Raw genomic sequence first — 10,715 nt, 5'->3', positions numbered from 1 at the left:
AAGATAACCAATCATACATAAAAGAATTCAGAGGAGATTCAAATATTTCTCATAGTTAAACTTGATCATAAACCCACAATTCATTGGATCTCGACAAACACACTGCAAAAAGAGTTACATCGAATAGATCTCCAAGAAGACCGAGGAGAACTTTGTATTGAGATTCAAAGAGAGAGAAGAAGCCATCTAGATAATAACTATGGACCCGAAGGTCTGTGGTAAACTACTCACACTTCATCGGTGAGGCTTTGGCGTTGATGTAGAAGCCCTCCATGATCGATTCCCCCTCCGGCGGAGCGCCGGAAAAGTCCCCAAGATGGGATCTCACGGGTACAGAAGGTTCCGGCGGTGGAAATAGGGTTTCGTGGCGCTCCTAGATGTTTTCAGGGTATATAGATATATATAGGCGACGAGGAGCCACGAGGTACAGAAATCGGTCAGGGGAGCCACGAGGGGCCCACGAGGGTGCGGGCACACCCACCCCCCTGGGGCATGCCCTCCGGCCTCGTGGCTTCCTTGTTTGCTTCTTGACGTCCACTCCAAGTCTCCTGGATTGCGTTTGTTCCAAAAACAACTCTCGTGAAGGTTTCATTCCGTTTGAACTCCATTTGATATTCCTTTTCTGCGAAACACTGAAATAGGCAAAAAAACAGCAATTTGGGCTAGGCCTCCGGTTAATAGGTTAGTCCCAAAAATAATATAGAAGAGCTTGGTAAAGCTCATAAACATCCAAAATAGGTAATATAATAGCATGGAACAATAAAAAATTATAGATACATTGGAGACGTATCAGAGCGCTTCACTCCCTCGCAACGGCACCAGAAAAGAGCTTTGATGACCACAAGTAAGGATCATTCGTAGTCCTTTTGATAAGTAAGAGTGTCGAACCCAACGAGGAGCAGAAGGAAATGACAAGTGGTTTTCAGCAAGGTATTCTGCGCATGCACTGAAATTAGAAGTAACGAGTAGTTTGATACCAAGATAATTTGTAACAAACAAGTAACGGTAACGGCAAATAATATGCAGTAAGGTAGCCCAATCCTTTTGTGGCAAAGGACAGGCCAAAATGCTCTCTTATGGTAAGCAAAGTGTTCTTGAGGGTACACAGGAATTTCATCTAGTCACTTTCATCATGTTAGTTTGATTCATGTTCGCTACTTTGATAATTTGATATGTGGGTGGACAGGCGCTTAGGTGTTGTTCTTACTTGAAGAAACCTTATATTAATGATTAACTCCCTTGCAAGCATCCGCAACTATGAGAAAAGTATTAAGATAAAATCTAATCATAGATCCAAATCAGTACCTTACGAAGTACCGCATAAACTAGGGTTTAAGGTTTTGTCACTCTCGCAACCCATCATCTAATAACTACTCCACAATGCATTACCTTAAGCCCTAATAAGGTGAAGTGCCATGTAGTCGACGTTCACATGACACCACTAAGGGAATCACAACATACATACCATCAAAATATCGAACACATATCAAATTCACATGATTCCTTGCAACAAGATTTCTCCCGTGACCTTAAGAACAAAAGTAACTACTCACAAATGATAATCATGCTCAAGATCAGAGGGGTATTAAATAGCATAATGGATCTGAACATATAATCTTCCACCAAATAAACCATACAGTAATCAACTACAAGATGTAATCAACACTACTAGTCACCCACAAATACCATTCTAAGGTTCCAATGCAAAGATTGAACACAAGAGATGACCTAGCGTTTGAGAGGAGATGGTGATATTGTAGATGTTGATGGAGATTGCTCTCCCCAAGATGAAAGAGTTGTTGTTGATGATGATGATGATGATTTCCCCCTCCGAGAGGGAAGTTCCCCTGGGGGAATCGCTCCGTCGAAGAGCAAAAGTGCTCTTGCCCAAGTTCCGCCTCGAGACAGCGGCGCTGCGTCCCGAAAGTCCTCCCTCTATTTTTTCTAGGTCAAAATTACTTATATACCAGAAGAGGGTGTCGTGGGAAAACACGGCTACCTATGGGACCATCAGCCCCTTGTGGTTCGGCAGGGGGGAAGAGCACATCACACAAAGAGCGGAGGGCACAGAGCATCACACAGACAATTTTTACCTAGGTTTGGGCCGTCGTGAGGCGTAAAACTCTACTCCTATTTTGTGGATTGATAAGAGGACCATGGTGGAGACGCAATGCTCTAGTCCGGCAGGGGTTGCCTCGGGTCGAGAGGAGCTACACGCGTATGATTGTACAAGGGTCCGAATCCTTTCTAAGGTTGACATGGCCCTCCTTTTATAGATCAAGGGGTAACCACAATGGCAAATCAGTCATTGTGTACTGATTAGATAGCAAATAGTGCTATCATACCTAACTCTGTAGAGAGGACAATGTGCATTAAATGCATCACTTAGTTTCACATCATGGAGGAGCCCGACAAGCCTTGCCGTGCTGTTCTGCCACCTTCTCGCCTGCGTGCGTGACATGTCTCTGGATGGGTCTCATTTGGAGGTGATTTCCTTAGAAAATGGCTGCCACGTGCCAAATAACAGCCACTTAGTCACTCGAGGGCTCAACACCGCACCGATCGGTGACTTGCCTTGCTATGAGGTGGAGCGGTGGAGCCTTTGGTGGGGGAGTCCTCCCTCATTGTCCCCGGCAGGCCTGCCAGCCAGGCCAGTCTTTGAGACTTGTCTTTGGGGCAACCTCGACCTTGCCAGGCTAGCCTGCCCGGCAAGGGAGGTTTGTCCTTGGTGGTATCTTGCTCCTTTAGCTTGACTTGGTCTTCTTGATCCGCTCCTTGATTTCTCAAAGAGCTGATCTTCTCATGCTTGGCCTGGTCTTGGATGTTGCAATCTTTCTCTCGAGCCCGTGTACAGTCTGGGCAACATACCTGGGGTTTGTTGCACCGACAGGAGCCCCCAGACCTGGCCTGAACACGCTACCGAGCGTCGTTAGGGTAGGCCCTGTCAAGTACACGGGCGAGGAGGCTGTGGTAGTTCATCCTTTGAGATCTTATTTGCTTCTTCATTAATCTTAGCTCGGGCTGGTTTCCAATTTTCCTGTGTGTCGCATAATACCAATTGTAGTGGGGCCATCCTTGTAATGGCCCGTGAATGACTTTAGCACACAGGCGAGTAACTGCCAATTCACTCTTCCCACCATGTCCTTATCCTTTGCCACGTATGCCGCATGCATTGAGTGGGCTAGGGGACGGAGGCGCATGGTGTGGGAGAGTGTCAAGTCAGGGGCCTGGTCTTCTTCAGTTGGTGGAGAAGGACGGCGGTCACCCGCCGAGGAAGGAGCCAGCCCCCGGCTCCAACCCGCCTATAAAAGAGGGGGAGAGGGGGAGTGTAAGTGCTCATCCACGCAACTCTCCTCCCCCATCCTTCGCCTTCTTCTTTCCATGTTGAGAGGGAGAGACCGGGGCCAAGCCCCGGGCTCTTGCTTGGGGTTGATAACGCCAAATGCTCGTGTCGACGCCCCCGGAGTGAGTCTGGTCTGGGGCCCAAGGGGATGCAGCGGTCGAAGATGTGGGCGTCGAGTCGCCCACAGTGTGGGAGGTGTTGCGCTTCTCCAAAATGGTGAAACGCTCGTCTCCTTCACACTAGTCAGCCATCTGCTAGGAGGCACCAACTCCCGCCATGATGCGCCGAGTCTCGTCGACCCAATGGCGGGGCTCTCGGGGCTTCCGGCATTCGTCTGGAGTCTAGCGCTCGGGATTATTGGAAATCCCAGGACTGCTCCTTCCAGTGGAGCCGGGGTTGATGCTGAAGACGGTGGCGCCTTCCTGCCCGCCAAGGTGGGTAGCGGTGCTCCATGCCCGCCTTGGACGTCGTAGTCGCCAGTTGCCTCTCTAGGGAAGGTGACGGGTCGAGGGTCCAATGTCTTCCTGGAGTGATGGTGATGGGAAAAAACGAGGGAAGACGGAGAAGGTGGGTGGCAGGGCGTCAGGTCGGATTATGATGGCACCGACGCCTTCGTCTCGTATTGCCAGCCCGCTGCCTTGTCTTTCCGCTCTTCCCCTCCCTCCCCGGCACCATCATCACCAGCCTCTCTGAGACGGTTGCTGGGGAGGGTGTCGCTCTCTTGGTGCCTTTGCCTCCTCCAGCAGTCTTCCAGCTAAGCTCCGGCGGCTCTCCCCGCCAACGCTTGTGCTGGGGCTTTTCACTGGCCTTGGGGGTGCTGGCCAGGGCACCGCCGAGCTGCTCCCTCCATCCTTGTCCTTCGTAGCCTCGCCACTCCGATCTTGTCGAGCTGCACCCGGCAAGTCCTGACGGGATCGGGTCGGGCATCTGCTCAGGCACTCCTTTTTCCCTCTTCACCTCCCATCGCAGTGCCTAGGAGGAGAGGGACAAGAAAGGGATTACAGAACACTTATCTATTTTCAGTCTAAAATATGTAGGCACTTGCCAAACTTTAGTCTAAATTATGTAATCTTCTTTATACATATTTGTGTTCTGTAAGATCTGTACTCGCCTATCAACATTTTAATGAAAAATACAAGCTTTGCCGGGCACTTGTGCATGTATCATATCCATGCAGAGGTGAAATGCCTCTATACATTCAAGTAAACAAGTTTTCCCTGGTAGGCTATCCTTCCAGTACCCTCAGTTTGTTGCCGTTGGGCTAGGCCCACCAGGCACAAAACCATAGAGAGGGACCAGCCCCCCGCCAAACCTTCTACGCCAAAGTCCACTGCGACCATCCTGGCCAAAGCAATGTTCAAGTCAAGGGATGGTAGCACCTATGTTTCGAAGGTGGCGAGGTTTTCATATGCACAAGTTTCACTTTACAGAACATGTATGGATAAGTAAGAACTTATCTGTTTGGCATACCGGGGACCGCAATGTAGGCTTGTCTTCTCTTCTTTTCTTCGGGACCGAGTCCATGGTAAGAACCCTGCAGCTTAGTGTAGATGAAAAGGATGCCACATGCGATCTTATCTACATGATCATTCTATGCTCATGATATGCTTATGCACGCATGCAATCTCCTTTCTCGGTTGCTCAGGGTCTGCGCCTGGCTTTGTACAAAGGGTTACATGCAACTTCGGTAGAGCTTGTACAAAATAGTGGCTGCCATGCAGGGCCCGATAGTCACGCCTTACGAGTAGAACTTACGGATATGCTCAATGTTCCATGAGTTTTGCAATTGAATGCCATCTCCGGTCTCCAGATAGACTGTGCCAGGCTTGGTGACTCTTACTACCCGATAAGGGCCTTCCCACTTTGGCGTCAACTTGTTTGTACCCTTGGCGTACTAAAAACGCCTTAGGACAAGGTCGCCTTCCTCAAAACTCTGGGCATGAACCCTACGACTGTGATAGCGACGCAGGGCTTCCTGGTAGCGTGCAGCACGTGTAGTAGCCCAGAGACGATTCTCCTCAAGTAGCATAGCGTCATCACGCCGGTGCTGTCCTTGCGCTACTTCATCGTAGGCATGTACTCGAGGCGACCTGTAAAGGAGTTTCATTGGGATAACTGCTTCTACCCCATAGACTAGGGAGAAGGGATTCTGCCTGGTAGCTCGATTTGGTGTCGTACAGAGGGACCAAAGAACCGCCGGCAGCTCATCGATCTATCGCCTGCCACACTTCTGCAGCTTATCGAATGTTCTTGTCTTGAGTCCTCGTAGCACTTCAGCATTCGCCCTCTCAGCTTGTACGTTGCTCTTTGGATGGGCAATAGGGGCAAATGAAATTTTGCTTCCGAGAGCATGAACGTATTGCATGAAGGCACGACTTGTGAATTGGGTGTCATTGTCAGTGATGATTTGGGCAGGGACCCCGAAGCGGCACACCAATCCTTCCAAGAACTTGATAGCTGACTGTGCAGTCACCTTCCTCACAAGCTCCACTTCCAGCCATGTTGTAAACTGATAACCCACAAGTGTAGGGGATCGCAACAGCTTTCGAGGTTAAAGTATTCAACCCAAATTTATTGATTCGACACAAGGGGAGCCAAAGAATATTCTTGAGTATTAGTAGTTGAGTTGTCAATTCAACCACACATGGATAACTTAGTATCTGCAACAAAGTATTTAGTAGCAAGAGTGGTATGATAATAAAGGTAACAGTGGCAAAAGTAAAGATAAATGTTTTTGGGTTTTTGTAGTAGTTGTAACAGTAGCAACGGAAAAGTAAATAAGCGAAGAACAATATGTGAAAAGCTCGTAGGCAATGGATCAGTGATGGATAATTATGTCGGATGCGATTCCTCATGCAATAGTTATAACATAGGGTGATGTAGAACTAGCTCCAATTCATCAATGTAATGTAGGCATGTATTCCGTAAATAGTCATACGTGCTTATGGAAAATAACTTGCATGACATCTTTTGTCCTACACTCCCGTTGCAGCGGGGACCTTACAGAAACTAAGGGATATTAAGGCCTCCTTTTAATAGAGAACCGGAACAAAGCATTAGCACATAGTGAATACATGAACTCCACAAACTATGGTCATCACCGAGAAGTATCCCGATTATTGTCACTTCAGGGTTATCGGATCATAACACATAATAGGTGACTATAGACTTGCAAGATAGGATCAAGAACACACATATATTCATGAAAACATAATAGGTCAGATCTGAGATCATGGCACTCGGGCCCTAGTGACAAGCATCAAGCATGGCAAAGTCATAGCAACATCAATCTCAGAACATAGTGGATACTAGGGATCAAACCCTAACAAAACTAACTTGATTACATGGTAAATCTCATCCAACCCATCACCGTCCAGCAAGACTACGATGGAATTACTCACACACGGCGGTGAGCATCATGAAATTGGTGATGGAGGATGGTTGGTGATGAGGACGGCGATGAATCCCCCTCTCCGGAGCCCCGAATGGACTCAAGATCAGCCCCCCCGAGAGAGATTAGGGCTTGACAGCGGCTCCGTGTCGTAAAACGCGATGAAACTTTCTCTCTGATTTTTTTTCTCCCCGAACGTGAATATATGGAGTTGGAGTTGAGGTCGGTGGAGGTCCAAGGGCCCCACGAGATAGGAGGCTATGCCCTAGGGGGGGGGGCTGTCTCGTGGACAGGCTGTGGGCCCCCTGGTGTTGATTCTTTCGCCAAAAATTCTTATTAATTCCAAAAAGTGCCTTCGTGGATTTCCAAGACATTCCGAGAACTTTTCTTTTCTACACATAAAACAACATCATGGCAGTTCTGCTAAAAACAGTGTCAGTCCGGGTTAGTTTAATTCAAATCATGCAAGTTAGAGTCCAAAACAAGGGCAAAAGTGTTTGGAAAAGTATATACGTTGGAGACGTATCATAAACTTGTCTCATTGCAATGAACAAGAACTCAAAGCCCCCGGTAGCACGAGGGAAGGGGCCCAAGATGTCGAGCCCCGAGAACGAAAATGGCCATGATAAAGGGATAGTTTGAAGAGCTTGGGCAGACTAATGGATATTCTTGGAGTGGAACTGGCAGGCTTCACACTTGGTGACTAGTTCGATTGCGTCTTGGAGGGTTGTGGGCTAGTATAAACCTTGCCGGAAAGCTTTTCCAACCAAGGCCCTTGATCCGATATGGGAGCCGCACATACCCTTATGTGTCTCTGCCAGCAGTTCCTTTCCTTCTTCCCGGCAAATGCACTTCAATTTCACACTGTTGGGCCTTCTTTTGTATAGCGTGTCATCAACGAACTGATACATACTGGCCCTTCGTGATACTCTCAGCTTCTTCTTGCTCTTCAGGAGGTTCTCCTGTTTGGAGGAAACGAACAATGTGTCATGCCCAAGTTGGAGCCTGAGGCTCGACAACGAGGATCAGCGGCGCCTCCTCATTCACGGGAGCGCACTCCTCAATCGTAGAGGTTGGTAGTTTGGCGGGAGGGTGCAGCTTGCCGATCAAAGGAAGTTGTTCCCGCCAAGCTCTCTGTCGGGGGCTTCGGGAAGCTCTGCCGGGAGAGGCTTCCTGGAGTCCAGTTTCCTCCTCTTTCTGGCCATTGTTGTCAGGGATATGGAGGGTTAAGTCAGATTGAGAACAAAAATCCCTGGTTCCACAAGGAGTTTTTTGCGCGCACACTTTGACAGATAATCAACAATGTTGTTTTCCGCACGGGGTATGTGCTTTGTTTAAAATTCGTTAAAGCGCTCCTCCAACTTTCTCACTTCCTCGACATATGCCTCCATGAATGGGCTTTGATAATCCTTGTTTACTTGTCTCACCACAAGTTGTGAATCTCCACGGATGATCAGCTTCTTGATTCCCAGTTCTGTTGCAATTCTGAGCCCGGCAAGCAGCCCTTCGTACTCTGCAGTATTGTTGGTAGCCTTCTCCCGAGGGAAGTGCATTTGAACGACGTACTTAAGGTGCTCCCTAGTGGGGGCAACGAGAAGCACGCCAGCTCCTGCCCCTTGTAGGAAGAAGGCACCATCAAAATACATTATCCATTCTTGGGGCGCTTCCTTGCCCGGGATGACTGTCTCCAGCACTTCTTCATTAGGGGTAGGTGTCCACTCCGCAATGAACTCTGCTAGTGCCCTGCTCTGAATAGTTGACGTGCTCTCAGACTTCAAGCCAAAGATGGATAACTCCAAAGCCCATTCCACAATTCTGCCAGTGGCCTCGGGGTTTTGGAGTATGCGTTGTAAAGGGAAGCAGGTGACAACCGTGATCTCGTGGGCTTGGAAGTAGTGGTGCAGTTTCCTTGAGGCCATGATGAGGCCAAAAATCAACTTTTGCACTCAAGTGTACCTCGACCTAGCCCCCTGCAGCAGGGAGCTGATGAAGTACACAGGGAACTGCACCACCTTCTTCCTTGCCGCGACCTTGGAACTGCCTTCGTTGCGCTGCTCTTCCTTGTCTTGATCTTCATCTGACCTTGCTGGGAAGGGTTCACCTTCCTCTCTAGAGGGGACGTCGGTAGCAGCTTCTGCTCCATCTACCTCCTGCTGTGCCACTAGTGCTGTGCTAACCACTTGATTGGTCGCTGCTAAATATAGCAGCAACGGCTCTTATGGTGTAGGAGCGACTAAGGTGGGAACAGACCAAAGGTAGGTCTTGAAATCTTGTTGTGAGACGTACGCCTCCAAGGTCCATTCCACGGGTCCTGCCTTCTTCAAGATTTTGAAGAATGGCAAGGCGCGCTCGGCGGACTTGGAAATGAACCTACTCAGCGCGGCAACACATCCAGTCAAACGCCTCACATCTTTAACTGTCTTGTGTGCTTGAATCTACTCGTTAGCCTTGATCTTGTCGGGGTTGGCCTCTATCCCCTGATGGGACACAAAGAAGCCAAGTACCTTGCCGGAAGGAACACCAAATACACACTTCTCCGGGTTCAGCTTCAAGTTGATCTTGCATAGATTTGTGAAGGTCTCTTCCAAGTCCTGAATGAGAGTCAATCTATCCTTGGTCTTGACCACCATATCATCCATGTAGGCTTCAACATTTATGTGTAGCTGGGACTCAAAGCCAATTTGTACTGCCCTTGCAAAAGTGGAGCTGACGCTTTTTAACCCAAAGGGCATCCACACAAAGTAGTATGTGCCACATGGGGTGATGAACGTGGTATTCTCTCCGTATTCCTTAGACATGAAGATCTGGTGGTATCCAGAGTAGGCCTCCAAGAACGAAAGCAAGTCACACCTGGAGGTGGAATCCACAATCCGGTCGATGCGCGGCAAGGGGAATGGGTCCTTTGGGCATGCTTTGTTCAGATCAATGAAATCTATGCAAAGCCTCCATTTCCCATTAGCCTTGCGCACCACCACTGGATTTGCTAACCACGTTGGATGCAATACTCCTCTGACAAAACCAGCTGCCTCAAGTTTCTTGATCTCCTCGGCAATAAACAACTGCCACTCCAAAGCTTGCTTCCAGACCTTCTGCTTGACGGGTCGGGCGTGTGGGCAGACATCAAGGTGGTGCTCGATTACCTCCCTAGGAACACCGGGGATGTCAGATGGTTGCCAGGAAAACACATCGACATTCACCCGCGGCTAGGCAACGAGTGCGCTTTCCTATTTGTCATCGAGGGTGGCATTAATGGTAAATGTACCATCAGTGCCAGCCAGCCCCTGTTGGGACCTTCTTCATAGCGGGTCCAACAGCCTTGGATCTCTTGCTATTGGAACTCTTCGACAAGTCATCAACAGGTGCAGCACACTCCGAAGAGGTACACTTCCCGATTCCTTGTTGGCATCCTTGTTAGCCCTCTTCTTTTTCTTGCTTTCCTTGGCGAGAGCGGTAGCTTCTGCAACCTCTGCAGCGACTGCTTCCCGGTACATCTTGTCCACGCATATGATTGCATCTTTCTAGTATGATGGAATGGAAATGATGCCTATTGGCATTGTGAAAGGATCGAGAAGAGGTGTCTAGAGGGGAGTGAATAGACTCTAAGCAAGAAAAGTTGCAGTTTTTAATTTCTTTAAGTTGAAGTGGACTTTTGGCACAAGTTTAACAATCACAATACATATCAAGCAAGTATGCAAAGAGTATATGAGTAGCGGAAAGTAAAGCATGCAACTTGCAAGAATGTAAAGGGATGGGATTGGAGTGTGCAAACGCAATTGGAGACACAGATGTTTTTGTCGTGGTTCTGATAGGTGGTGCTATCATACATCCACGTCGATGGAGACTTCAACCCACGAAGGGTAACGGCTGCGCGAGTCCACGGAGGGCTCCACCCACAAAGGGTCCACGAAGAAGCAACCTTGTCTATCCCACCATGGCCGTCGCCCATGAAGGACTTGCCTCACTAGGGGGTAGATCTTCACG

Source organism: Triticum dicoccoides, chromosome 3B, assembly GCF_002162155.2.
Source record: "Triticum dicoccoides isolate Atlit2015 ecotype Zavitan chromosome 3B, WEW_v2.0, whole genome shotgun sequence".
In the NCBI taxonomy this organism is placed as follows: Eukaryota; Viridiplantae; Streptophyta; class Magnoliopsida; order Poales; family Poaceae; genus Triticum; species Triticum dicoccoides.
This window is presented reverse-complemented; position numbering follows the sequence as displayed.